Here is a 14,561-nt window from a genome sequence, read left to right as displayed (position 1 = left end):
ACAGGACTTTTTATTGTTTCCGCAGTACTTTTGATGCCTTGTGCATTAAAGGCATTGACAGTAGCCTGGCTTTTTGTGTTTTTTAAAACTGTTGATTCCCGGATTTCGCCTCCACTAGACTATCATCTATGAAGAAACACTTATACCACCATTATCTCCAACTGTATTGAATTTGTAGCTCCACTCTAATGCAGTTATGGCCCTGCTAATGCAACCTTGCAAGAACAGATGTTTGGACCAGGATAGCTTCAAGGGTTTTTCATAATGTTCTTTTAGACAGGCTCCTGCCATTGATGAAGTCTGAAAAATGTTAGTTGTCAGAGGCTGTGCTAGCAAAGCAGGATATATTACATATATTTGTAACCTACAGAGGGTGTGCGTGGTTGCTGAGGGTGCAAAACCGAGGGAATCTGTAGGGTCACATAGGGTCCCCATCCACACTCAAAATCCTTCACCCTTTTTCAAAAATAATAATAACCCAGCTATAATTTCCAGTTCCCAGGACTCCAGTAGGCTGTTTGTGTGCTTTAAATGTGCAGTGTGTGTAGCCATGGTGGTACATGTAAGAGTTCTAGCAGTGGAGGGGAGTGACCACATGGTAGGCCCAATGTTGCAGGGAAGGAAACTGTTCTGACTGAAAGCCCGCTGTTTGGATTTGGGCAGAAAAAAGAGAGAAAGCAGCAAGCTCCCATTTCAAGCTCAGCGGTGAAGAGCTAGTAATTTGAGTCAATCGTGCTGTCAGGACAGCACTCTGGAGCAGAAGTCAAGGGACTCACACAGCAGAATCAACAGCAAATGCAACAGGGCCTACTGAACCCCCATTCTGATGGAAGTGAAGTAAAACACAGGGACGGCTGTAAAGTCTGGGCCTACAAATTACTCAACAGAACCAAAGAGTAGGGCACAATAGAAAGGGGATGACAGTGTTGCTCTTCTTTACTTAAGGAAGCTTCAAAAGTGCCTCAAAAGTGTTACGTTTTGTTCCGAACTGTTGTGGTGGTGATCCGTAGCCCTCCATTTCCCCACCTCCCTGGCAGCACCAACCCCTATTAACTCTTCACATTTAATGTGGAGTGCAGATTTCATTCTCTGCTTTCTTGGGCACATAAACAAATGGAGGAGATAGAGAGAGGAAGGGTCTTTTGAACTCTGCTGCTATTGGCATTACTGGAAGGGTAGAGTGGATGGGAATTCTGACCAGAATACCCTTTTGTCCTGGGTTGGGGCAACAACAGCAGAAAAGCAAGGGAGAAGAAGGGATATACAGTACTTCACGTTCTCCCATACAGTGGTACCTCGGGTTAAGTACTTAATTCGTTCCGCAGGTCTGTTCTTAACCTGAAACTGTTCTTAACCTGAAGCACCACTTTAGCTAATGGGGCCTCCTGCTGCCGCCGCGCCGCTGGAGCACGATTTCTGTTCTCATCCTGAAGCAAAGTTCTTAACCCAAGGTACTATTTCTGGGTTAGCAGAGTCTGTAACCTGAAGCGTATGTAACCCGAGGTACCACTGTACTTGTTTTAATTCCAAACTTGCTGGCCACATTGAGGAGCTGCTACTGAGCTAGTCCAAGCTAGTACTGCACTAAAAAAAAACTCTGAGGGCGGGATTCACTTCAGTAGATGCCCTGTGCAAGGACTCCCTGTTGCACAGTGAGACTTCCTCACCTCCTTTCCCATCCCCTGGCCCCCCCAAATTGGTTTGAGGGGGTTCAGGAGAACCTCCAGAACAGCACATGGGGGCAGGAGAGAAGGAATTATTCAATCTGGCAAGCTGAAAAGGTCTTACTGATGGAACGTTTAACATAGCACAGTGTTGAATTTCCTCCTTTATTTTAAAATATTTTCTTATTTGAGAAGAGTATCGTACCCTTAATTCTTGCACTTGGACAAAAGTGGTCTCTTGATGCCCTGTAGGTTGTGGGGGAACTCCAACTCTGAGCCAACCACTGAATGGGAAGATGGATTTAGCAGAGGGACAAATCTCTCCTTCAGCAATTGCTTATAGCCCCCCACATATTTTTAAAGAAGCAGTTGACAATTTAAACCATTATGTAACTGCTTAGATTAAAAAGAAGGTAGGAAATTGCTTCCAAAGCACCCATGGCTCTTTAAGTGGGGCGAGGGGAAGGGTGAGCAACAAATTGAATCCATTATAGCATTACGTTCCACATTCAGCATGGTTATCGGAAGTCATTATGCTATTTGGATAACTGGTTTGAATTGGATCATTTGGATTTAAGGTATACCTTGGTTCCCAGTTCATCCGGCATCATCTGGTTGTAACTTCATTTTGTGGCTGCGAAGGAAGGACTCGAGGTTTCTCTCCAAGTTGTTCAGGGTGGTATACAAAAACGGACGCATTTGGATTTTGCCTGCAAAGGAAGATTATGGGCTCATCTAGACTTCCTTTTGTGCTGTGTTTCTAGGCACAGGTCCACGTTTTAAAGCTCCGTGTCTGAGAGTTTTCTTTCTTGTTTTTTGTCATGACAATTTCCCCAGGAAAGCCTGTGTTTCACCATTGAATTGGAGCCAAGCGCAGTCGGGTTTTCCAAGGATTGCCATTTGCTCTGATTCAGTGGTAAAATGTGGGTTTTTCCAGGGAAAGCACTAGGACGAGAAACAAAAACTGCTCAGACATGGAGCCTTAAAGCACGGGCCTGTTCCTGGAAAGCATGTCGCAAAAGGAAGTCTGCATGAGCCCTTAGAGTACACTTCTGATTCTTCCTTTTTACAGCCACCCTGCCTTGAACTTTCCCATGTCTGAAATCATGTGGGTATGGCTTGCTAAAAATGGATTTGCAGGCCTGATTAGGCCAGAGGTTCTGCACCACTACACTAAATTGTGGTTTAGCATTATGTTCAAACAAATACATGATGTGGTCTCATCCGTGAATCACATGGGTTGGGTGGCTGATCTTGTTACTTCCACTGCCAATATTGCCAGAGCAGACTGAACCCTGTGGAAGTTGCCCTTGTCACAATGCAGTGGGAAAATTCGGGCATAAATCTCCCTTTCCCTCAAGGAACTGTGCAGACACATCAAGTTATTTATTAAGAAGCCTCCACATAGTGAGTCATGGGCACTCGGATTCATGGCAGGTATCAAGAAGTGGCCTATGCTGGCCATATAGAGCCATTCACTTTGAGAACCTTGGCTTGTGTTACTGAGCAATAGTCACTTTATAATTTGAGATGAATCATAACATCAAGGCACACTGACTCTCGCAACAAGTACGTAAGACATTCACCGGTAATTTTGTTCTGCCTCCTCCTCCTCTCTCTTACAGAGCCCTTCTGTATTTCATACTTGAAAGATGAACCAGGCTCTTCACCACTGGGCTTGCTATCAAGAACGAACATCTAGCAAAACGTCTAGCCTTCAGCCTTTCTGCCTTCAAGCAGTAGTGCATGTACTTTGCATGCAAAAAGTCCTACGTTTAATCCCCATCATGTCCAGGTATGTTCCAGTCAAGAGTCCTGTTAGTCAACATGCACAGTACTGAGGTAGATGGACCACTGATGTGACTCAGCATAAAGCATCTTCCTAAGTATCACTCATCACAAAGACATTTTGATGCCTTCTGAATAGTGGAGTATTTGATCTGGGCTGGTCTTTCGCAAAAGTGTCTTCCTATGGAAATTAAAAGCAGGTTAATGAGTCAGGCAGATCAAGGTTTCCCGAGGAGCTGCTTTCAGCAGTTGACGCAGAGGAGGAGGCTGGGTAAGTGTTGATACTAAGCCTTCTTACATTTTGAGGCGTATATGAGTGGGTTACAAAACAAATTACTAATCTAGGCTGAGACTTCACAGGGCTGGTTGTTCAAGAAATGCTGCCATGTTCTTGGTATGTGGGCTGGAAATGTCCCCTGACTGAAACCCTGGAGAGCTGCTGCCAATCAGTGTCAGCAACAATGAGATAGATCTGACTCAGTATAAGGCAATTTTCTATGTTCTTAATAAACTTTGGGAGCTATAATAATAATAATAGCAGAGGTGATGGTGATGGATGAATATTATGTGAGGGTTCTCTGCTCGCCTTCTATTTAGATGAGGTAGTCCAGGTTCACCCAGTTTGAAGTTTGATACTCCAACTACTTGCAACATGCTTCCTATCTCAACCTAACACTATTTTAATGAAGGGAACCTACATGAAGTATCATTTTATAATAATTGCTCTCTTCCTCCCTCTGAAGTCTCCTTCTCTGTATTATATTCATGCACACATTTTATGTGAGCTCTACTTAACCACGTAAATATGAAATGCCAGATAGAGTATATTACATATTGCTTAAGCAGGCCTGGGATGAAATCTCTCGTTATTTGTGCCCCTTTATGCTGTTCATGTATGCATCTTTTGACCTTTTGTGGGTGGTGTTTTCCATTCCTTTTCCCCTTTTTTGTGATACATGTACATATCCTCCAACTGATCAAAATAGGGATGCTTGTTTTTTGTCCCTGAGCTCTCGCAGGAGCCAGATCACTCAAGCGAGAGCGTTGGACCAAAAGCAGGACATTCTGGGATAGACTCGCAAGTCAGGATGGCTTCTGTAATTCTGGGGTGTCTCACTTAAAATTGGATGTTTGAGGGATATGCATGTGGCCACCCTGTGCATGTATGCAACTTTCCACTGGAGTAAATAAAAGTTTAAATATGAACATTTAGTACCGACTCAAGCTTGCCAGCCTACTGATTTTAGCTGGCTAGGCATATACTTTACTGTATATGTATGTGACCTAATAATAGTATACCGGTTTTGCTTACAATTTGCTTACAAAAGCATACCTGAAAATATGAATAGTTCCATAAAACGTCGCAGGCTAGTAGACCTGTTCTGACAATGCATACTCTTTAAGCAAACTGCATGATTTTAAAAACTACTTACTTCCAACTATGAATTCTCAGCACTATAGCCCTAAGGGATACCGCCTACAAAACAAACAAACAAACAAAAAACAACACGAAGGGAGGAAGACAACTGTAATCTCTATGGAAGGTAACTTTTTCTTGAAAACAGACTATTAAGGGTATAATCCTATATTTTGGGAGTAAGCCACATTGAATTCTGAGTAAACATGCATAGTGTTGTGCCTTAAGATATTTATGTTCTTTAGAAAATTAAAGCCTTGTTTTCTCCCAGTTGTAAACCTGTGTCTCAACTGTACCAGTTCTGTGGGACATTCCCCCCCACCCCCCACAAAAACAATCCTTTAAATAGAAAACCAGCTGGGCTAAAACCTTTATCTGTGTGTGTGTGTGTGTGTGTGTGTGTGTGTGTGTGTGCGCGCGCGTTTAGGGATTTAAAAATATATACCATTGGTGTGTTTGAAGGAACATTATGATATGCAAGTTCCCTGCTGTAGTCTACAACTCACTAATAGGGATGCCCAACACTGCAGTCCAATACATGTCTATGCAGAAATAAGTTCATGGAGTTCATGGGGCTTATCCAGGTAAGTGGGTACAGGATTGCAGCCTTAATCAGCCAGTGCACATACTGTAGTTTCACACAAACATTAATTCTGTTTTTCCTGTGCATTATTTAAAAAACTGAAGTTGTTTCCATTATCATCTAAATATAATGGGTTTCCTTACTAACTGAAGGCAAGTAGAAATTCAAACTTGCTTTAGAGACCACAAGATGGCAGGCTACTGCAGCATAAGCCTTTGAACAGAGCAGGGAGGGGGAGAGAAGCTTTTTAGTTTGAAATTCAGAGGCAAGATAAATGCTACTTCAGATTAAAAAAAAATTCTTAAGTGACTTTTGTATTGGAAGGAAGCCTTCTATCATTTGGCCAAGGTATTCTTTTTAAAAAGAATGTAAAGCTCCCGCTGAGAGATAAAGCACATTTTGCTTTTTGTCCTGAGCACTGTATCTAATATCTGCTGTTAGTATGAGCTATGCCATTACAGAAATGTCACCACTTCCTTAAAGTACTTTGGGGGGGGGGGGAGTGGGAGCAAGGAATGGCCAAAGGAACAGCATACATGCCAGAAGAGAAAGTTAAAATACACACCATCAACTAAGTACTTTTTGTAGCCTATGTAGTTGAACATAAGACTACAGGATCCCTATTGGATCAGAACAAAGTTCCAATTAGTCCAGAATTCTGTTTCCGTTGTGGCCAAGTGGGAAAGGCTATGGGAAGCCCACAAACAGGGCATGAATGCAAAAGCCCTCTGTTGTTTGCATTTCCCTGCAACTGGTATTCAGAGGCCCACTGCCTCAGAGACATTATTGCAGTCACTGATTTCTTTATCCTCTATGAATTTATCTAAGCTCTTCTAAAAGCCATTTAAGTTGGTGGCTCTCACTGCATCTTGTGGCAGTGAATTCTATGGTTTAACTGTGCACTAAATCTGGATGACATTCAGAATATAAGAAGAGCCTGCTGGATCAGCCCAGTGGCCCATCTTAGTCCAGCATCCTGTTCTCACAGTGGCCAACCAGACACCTATGGGAATCCAGGAAGCAGGACCTGAATTCAACAGCACTGTCCTGAGGCTTCCAACCACTGGTATTCAGAAGCGTATCTTCGAGAATGGAGATAGAACAAAGCCATGAATTTGTCTGTCCCGAATCTTTCAATAAAAGGTTCAGAGAATGTACTGAATCTGGCAGGAGGCTGACTTTCACAGTAAGGTCTTCACATGTGGCCTCTTGACATGTAAGCGGATCACTGGAAAGAGTGTCTGGAGATGTAAAATACAACTGGGTGGTGTTTTTCTCTAACATTCAAATGATCTCATTCAGCGCAAATGAGCCCAATAAAGCTCAAGTGCAGGTATTTTGTCTCTTAGCATGGCAGGAGACGCACATCTACAGCAGTCATGTATCTTCCTGCAAGTTTCACTTCAGATCTTACAAATAGGCACTGCTGGTTTGTGTATGAGAAACTGCACATCTAGCTGGCATTGCTTCTGTAATGTCTGAAAATTATCTTTGGCACACACCCCTTTTCACCATGTCGGGTCGTTTGCAAGTCTCTGTGAACTTTGCCCTCTAAAACTAACCACTATGTTATGGTTTGAAAGATCTTTATTATTATTCTTTGTGCCAAGAATTGATAAAGAGTCAAGAACCACTGATCTTGGCAGGGACTGACAATTCCCACTTGGCTCCTTTGAAACATATATTTGCTCCTGAAATATGTAAGGAAGCCAGAGGTTTTTAATGAGCTTGGAGGTTAGCATCCCAGGACAACCCAACTGGGTCAATAGGCCTTCAAGGCAGTTCATGGTCTGTGTGTATGCAAGGACAGAGATACCATGTGCCACACCACCACTAAGTGTGCATTGTGATGGTGGGTGGGGGAGAGACATGTACATAGATTGCTGAAATCCTTCCAGTTCAAGAAAGGCATGAAACAATCACAGGAATTGTCCATAATATATGTACAAATTTGCCCTGGTTGTTGGTGACATCTGTCTGTCTTGTGAGACAATGGAGGAGTACGCCTTTGGGGATGTAGTCATGTTACATCATGTTTAGGGAGGAGGGTGCACACACACACATAAATGTCCCCCTGGCTGTATTTGCACATGGACAAACAATAGAAGACTTAAACCTGCTGCTCATGTAAAACCTTGCATTCATAACAAAGCTCCAGGAAATTAAGATACTTCCAAACCAGAATCTCCCATCAAGGTGCTAATCTTTTACTTCATCCCTACTTCATAACTGCATTTCAATTTTGAATGTAATGAGTCACTTCAAGTGTAAATTCATTTCAGTGTCTTACCAGGAAAAAAAAACATGGCTTAGCCTTGAGCCAAGGGGCTAATTCTCAGAAATTGTTTTCAATGTCCAGGGCTTAGCTTCAAAACATATGAGGGGAAAATACAGAGTCATGTTCATATTGTTTTTCCTCACCATTGAATGAACCGGAAAACCTTCTTTCTTGTGAGTACATGACAGACTGTGTAATCAAAAATCAAATATCTTTAATACGGTCAATGACCAGAAAGGACAGACTGTGTAATGACCAAGCAAACCTGAGTTCTGTCACCTGTCATTTTTACTAATTATGCATTAAGATACCATAAAGAGAGTTAAAAGCATATATTGTAGCAGGGGGTGGTTGAAGTAACCATGCCAGCTAGTCTATCTAACTAAGATGGTGAGATTTCACTGTTTCTGACCCCCCAAATATAGTATCAGGTTTTGCATGGTGCCTGAAACAAAACCCAATGAAGCCTTTTGAAAGGGCATGGGGGTGAGCAGGCCCGAACAGAGGCAGCGGGTGGGGCAGCCAATTGGCATGGGTCTATGATTTCCAGGAGGCCTACTCTGAGTCCCTCTGGTAGGATATTGTAAAGAGAGTCAAGGGGGATCCTTTAACACAACATATTAATATTTTAAAGAAGATACATAAAACATTAATACAAGATAAAATATAGATAAGTAAAAGCAGAAATGGGGCCTTTATTTCCCATCTGGCCTGGGCCTGTTACCAGCTTTGCATGGCCCTGAGGGTGAGGGCACAAATGTTCTCTACCCAATAAGCTCTTTCCAGCCGTGGGTGCAGAAAAGGTACCAAAAGGGTGCAAATGAAGCATCAGAATAAAAATCCTGAAATGTCCTTCACAGAAAGCAATCAACATTAGACCACTCTTTTTGAAGCCATTTCTTGGATAAATAACACTGATGGCTCTGTTAATGCTTTTGGCCTCTGCTATTTTGAGCTGCGGAAGACAAAATGCATGAACACATGGTGTGCCAGTGAGGGAGGTCCTGACACTGAACTACTTAGTGGCACAACTATAGCAGCACGACCTGCAAAAGTTGATCATGTTGGCGGCAGCACACAGGTTTCATCCTGATAACCATAGTTTTTACACAAATAGAAACTTATTTGAGGGGGCGGGATTAGATGCAAAGAATCAGTCTGGAAAGAAAATTGATTGTCCTTTATTTTTATGCATATAGATTTGGGTGAAAACAGTTGTTTATGAAATCAGGATTTGGAGACCCTGAGTCTCATCCAGCTCTCCTTGCACACAACTGAGTGGAACAATTAGTGGCTCTGGACAAGTTGCACACATATTGATTTTAATGCTTAGTAGTACCTCTTAGCATATTGTCAGGTACATTGATCTTAATAGATATGTGTACATCACTAAATGTCTCATCACTTCCTCATTAAGTAGCTAAATGTGTGTGAACCTTCTGCTGAAAAGTGATCTGCCTGAGAGTTCGCCCAAAGGGCTGTTGGTGGAGTTTTATTTGTGCTGGTAGTGTTGTATATGCAGCCCACCACTAAACGCTGCAGTCACCAAACATATAAGGAGGAAAAGCAAGTGGAAATCCCTCCCCTGCAAGCCAGTGGGCACAGTATCTAACAACAGCCATGTTATTTTAGCACCTGAGGCAGAAAATCCCACAGGTACCTTTGTTGACTGACAGGCCTACTTGTCATTATTTGCAGGACTCAAGCATTAAGAAGACTCTGCCTTCTTCAAAAGGTAATCTGAACATCCATTTCAAATCATTGTTAACCATTTCAGTTTGGCTTTTTATTTGCTTTTCCATGCATTCGAAAAGTGCTGAAGTTTTCCTGTAATTCGTTATACAGAGAATGGGTTTGCTGCTATAAAACAAAAGCACTCAGATTGTTAAATTTGTCATCATCTTTCTCGCAACTGAGAGCTGGAACCATGGGTGGGAGTTTTGCTGTCAAGGCAGGATGAACCACCCACTCTTTCTGCAGATATTTGGATGATATTTTAACCTTTAAAGCTAAGTTGCTAAGTGACATTGTTTGAAAAGAGGTAGCCTTTCTGTTTTTTGTGTTTTGTTTTTTTAAACTAGGGCACTAAAAAGAGGTTCACATTTCTCAGGTGTGCAGTTTCTCATGCCACAACTCTGCCTGAGTGAGGAAAGACTTCACCTGATCGCCTGGCTTTTGCGAGCTCTAAAAGAGGCTGAAGCTGTTCCTCTCCTTTTGGGAACACACCTTTAATTAAAGAACACGTATAATTGCTGGAATATAACCCTAATGCATTCTGAGCTTGCATTTACCTTATGGTGTTGGAAAAGAGGCTAGAGCTAATGAAAAACAGGTGCATATGAATTTATCTCAAATCAAGGGGCCTTATGCACTCAATTAACAGCTCTAGTGGAGGGATAGGGAAGCATTTTCCAGCCAGTATTTTTGTTGATTTCTGGGCAATATGGCAGGGGTGGGGGGCAGGCACATGCCAATGGTGAGTAGGGCAAGAGAGAGAAAGTGGATAGAGCAAGTAATGTGAATTTTAGCTTGGCAAAGTATGCTAATTTCTACACACACTCACATACCCACCTCTGTAAAGCATTATCAGAATTATGGGCGACATGCCAGCCAGACACAAACACCCAAAAAGGATGCATGAAAATGAATGTAGCCTGGCACAAGTTCTGAAGGTAAGATGGAGAGGATCAGAGGGCCAACTTGGCACCCAGATCTGAGGTTCCCCATCAATTCAAAGAGTTGAGGATTTCAGTGGCATTTAAGAAGGTAAATGTTCTCTGGATTGCTCCCAATGTCTTTAGTCAGTTGCATTCTATAGCTGTTGCTCTCTGCTACCACTGGGTGCCACTGGGTAACAGAAGCATTAGAATCTGATACTATGCAGCAAACGTCCTGTCTTAGAAATGTCTGATCAACTACTATAAGTGTATTGGGAATGTCACCATTGTGCTGTTGGTGGATGTGGGGTTCACTGAAAGGCAAGTGACATGTGGCAAAAATATGTAAATATGTTCTACATAAGATCGTAAATATGTAGCCACTTGAAACCTTCTAATTGCTGCACGCTTGGGCATCACTGCTCTTGCCCCATATTGTGGTCACTGAATTTCTTCACTGGGCTCCGTTTTGCAACTCTCCAGACGCTTTGCGTCCCAAAAGTTAAACAAAGATTCTACACACAGAAGAGTACAAGGATGTTATTAAAATACAACCTCAACAGTAAACATTTTATTCACAAAAATAAATACAAAAGTACTCTGGCAAGTATTTTAAAGCATGAGCTCAAGAGATACCCCACAACTAAGAAATCGTGGTTCAATGCCCAATTCAAGCCACAGTTTCGGCAGGAACAAAAACCCAGAACATTTTTACACTCAAATACCAAGGATAGTCAGACAGAATGGCGTGAGAGGTTAACAAACCATAATTCTACAGACGTACAAAAGCAACGTGGTACTTGTTACTTATGCCACTCACAGGCCACAATTTGAAAAATATAGTTAGATTATCTATCATATAATCATATCTAGCTGCAAATGACCCGTAATAGTGAATAGCATATGTGAATTCAATCTGAGTTATTTTCTTGAAGGTTAACAGAAATGACTCATGGATGTATGGATGTTCCACCTGGATGTGTATTCAAGCGTAACCTGGATAAATAATTTATCACTCAGCAAAACTTACAACTATACTACCAAAGTTGTAAGAATCAACCCTGTTTTGCACTTAGCAGTGGCTGAGGTATATCGATAGGAAGGTGTTGGTTAAAAACTACCATTAGCACCTGTCCTGGATTCTTCCTGAACAAAAGCTATAAGTGCAGGTTTATGTGCAATTTGGGCACAGTACTACCCAATAACATGTGTCAGCATGCACTATGCTATAGAGTCTGTGGGCAGGACCCACTAATTCTGATGGGGTTCTCCTTGTCAACAGAAGGTATGTTATTCCTTCTGACTTTCCCTTCACATCCCTCTGTTCCTACAGCACCATGTGGTAGTGAACAGGCCTTCTATTTCAGGTTTTATAAGTAATGTCAATAATCAGAGTTAATTAATACAGCTTGCTACTTTTTCACCTGAAAAAGTGTTGTAAGCTATGCTCCACGTTCATATAAACATATCACTCCTCTAATAAATATCTGCTACACAATGTGCGCATCACACACACTGTTGTTGAAAGTACTGGGAAGCTATTCATATGTTGCTCTCCAGGGCCAGTGTTCCACCAATTTAAATGACAAGAGTAAGAATCAAAGGATAATAATGGTCATTTCTAAATACCTGTATAGATAGACCTGCATGGGCTTTGCTCACAGTGCGGCATTTAGCAGGTTGTAGGAGCTAGGATCATTTTGACAGCAACTGGGAGCATTTTGACAGCAAAATGTACGAAACGTCCTCTTACCAACTCTGCTGCTAGAGCAATCCACAATGGTATGCAGTAAGCAAGGGTGATGCACAGAGCAGAGGTACCTGATGAGGAAATAGCTGTCATTGACTAAAACAAACCAGCTATGGCTATTAGCTATGGGTGAGGGCACTCCTTCTCCCAGCTCACTTCCACTGAGGACTGGGTGGAAACTATGCTTCACCTATGGTGGTTACCAAAGTAGTTCACCTATGGTGGTTACACTTCACCTATCCATGTAATGCTCTGACTCTTACCAGATCGCAGATACTACCGTGTCAACCAAAGCACTGAGCTGCTGCTTGATTAGTCCTGTACCTAGGAAATGCAAAAGCACCCTAAGGCCATTGCAGTTTAATAAATCAGCATTGTGTTGGGAAGTAGGCCAATTTCGGCTGCCTGACTACCTGCAATTGTCTTTATGACATCAGAGTGCAACATGTAGTGCATGCAAGAGCAGTAACCAGAAACATGAGAGCATTGGGGGTGGGGGATGAGGAGGTAGCATACAAAGACTGCAAGTGATTGTCTTTGGGTCAGGATGTCCTCTGCTTTTTCAGGACATGACTTTATCGTGGATATCTTTGCATTCTTCCTATTATCTAGAACCCAAACATTTTTCCTAAACTTAGTTTCGGGGAGGGGGAATAGTGCTATGGAGAAACCACCAGTGATGTTCTGTTTACAATGAGAAAGGACCAGTGCTGGGATTGTGTATAAGGCCTCATTTTCTATTCCTAGCATAGCCTGGCTAAAACAGCTTCATGTAACAGATCAATAAAGGCTTTTGCTCAAAACCATGAAAGGTGCTGCCTGCCAGTATAGGCGGCCCTGGGCTAAATGAATCAATGACATGAACATAAAACATAGACCCTTATATTTTGACAGAACAGTGTAAAGTAGAAATAGCATCAGTGTAATGCTTAAAATTTCCCAACCCCACCCCTCCGGTGTCTTTTTCATCTTTGTGTGGATAAACAGGGGAATATCAAGGGAGGACCTGTTCACTTCTAATCATATATCCAGTGTTTACATAACAGGAAAGAATTTGGGCAAAAAGCTGTGCATCTTGACCAAATTTACTGTGAGCATCAATACATGTACATCAGCCAAAGCAAATTTGGTTCTGCCTACCTAATCATATCTCCCTCTTGGGACCTAGAGGAACATTTTACTGGTGACCTACATACATTCTAGTTCTTAGAATTTCCAGATATTGTACAATAAGTGGACTGGGATGATGATAAAAACTTGCATGATGCAAATTCCTTGTCTTTTTATATTGGTCCATGAAGGTAAAAATATTCATATTTATTGGAACTGTTTATTTTCATGTCCTCTTGAATGTCCCAGGGCAATTCCGACTGGTGAGGCTGTATTTTGTTATTCACCTCCACCGCTCTCCAGGCAATTTGAACACTGAGATTTTACAAGCCTCATTACAGTGCTCTAAAGTAATGGAAATACTGAGAAAACAGACCATAGATTGAAGAATCACAAAAAGCAATCGTAAAATGAAGCATTATATAAGAGTTGCCCAGGCTTCTAATCTTCACTGTCGAAGGCCTTATTCCTAGGCATCATTAGCGTTAGCTACAGTAATTACTAAAGATTAGGCTGGGGCATAGATAGAACAGAGCAGATGGTAGATGCAGAATATGCAGATGTTGCCTCTTTTATAGGAGTTTATAGGAGTGCAAGACTGAATGTCATTTTGAGATTTTAATAGCAATTCTAGATAGTATATGTATGCACTCTGCTTGTCTATGTCACTGAAACTAAGACAAAGAATAAAGCTCCTGAAAACTTGGGAAATTTCTCTTCGTTGGTTACAGTTAAAAACACGAAGCTATTTTTTTATTACTACTTAAAGAGCAGCAACTACCCGTGATTTTGCCTAGAATTGTGTGTATACTTTAGAAGTGGGTCACTACATCCTCCTAACCTGAATTTCAAAGTACGACAATTAGCTAAGCAGTATGAACAAACAGTAAGGCACAGCATTCAGAGTTCAGAGGCACAGCAAATAGAAAAGTTAAGGTGCTAATCAAGATTAGAGCTATGGTGAAAGAGCTGAGTGTTTTTTTGTTTTGCCTTGCTAACTCATTGTGGTAATGCTTCTTGCTTACAAAACCAACAAGAGTTTTCCCATACATTCAGATAAAACAGCAGGCCACTGATAAAACCAAACACACAATTCCTCCAGGGCTGATTTTGTTCCATGTACTGTACATTCATTAGACAGGTAGCAACTGTGGGTTCAGCTTCAGAAATTATGTAATAGATTTCAGTCTGCAGTGCTTTTGATACCTAAAGTTAAGCTGAATGGTGAAATAGTTACAAATTATTGCCTTTTCTTACTAGGAAAGCTGTGGCTTGGTCCTGTTACCAGACTCTTTGAAATGGACTAGGGTTGCT

The 14,561-nt window shown here is 41.7% G+C and overlaps 2 long non-coding RNA genes across 6 annotated transcripts in view; one reads left to right on the top strand and one right to left on the bottom strand.

Moving 5' to 3' along the window:
* The window catches only part of LOC309372368, a 66,743-nt gene that overhangs the window by 10,333 nt on the left and 41,849 nt on the right, over positions 1 to 14,561 (top strand). For all 4 annotated transcript variants that reach the window (XR_014169461.1, XR_014169462.1, XR_014169463.1 and 1 more), the window contains 2 exons: positions 3,290 to 3,459; positions 9,429 to 9,465. This is a non-coding gene — a long non-coding RNA (uncharacterized lncRNA). The remainder of the gene's footprint in view (positions 1 to 3,289; positions 3,460 to 9,428; positions 9,466 to 14,561) is intronic.
* LOC309372374 lies at positions 6 to 14,555 on the bottom strand. 2 transcript variants are annotated; one of them, XR_014169471.1, is made up of 4 exons: positions 12,401 to 14,555; positions 3,251 to 3,633; positions 2,249 to 2,374; positions 6 to 300 (listed from the first exon to the last, which is right to left on the bottom strand). It is a non-coding gene; the product is annotated as an uncharacterized lncRNA (long non-coding RNA). The 2 variants fall into 2 exon arrangements; XR_014169472.1 differs by lacking the exon at positions 12,401 to 14,555 and adding an exon at positions 10,302 to 10,427.

The sequence above is a fragment of the Podarcis melisellensis genome (genome assembly GCF_964234715.1).
Source record: "Podarcis melisellensis genome assembly, chromosome: 6".
NCBI classification, from domain to species: Eukaryota; Metazoa; Chordata; class Lepidosauria; order Squamata; family Lacertidae; genus Podarcis; species Podarcis melisellensis.
Note: the sequence above shows the minus strand (reverse complement) of the source record. Positions and strands in the feature narration are given on the sequence as shown.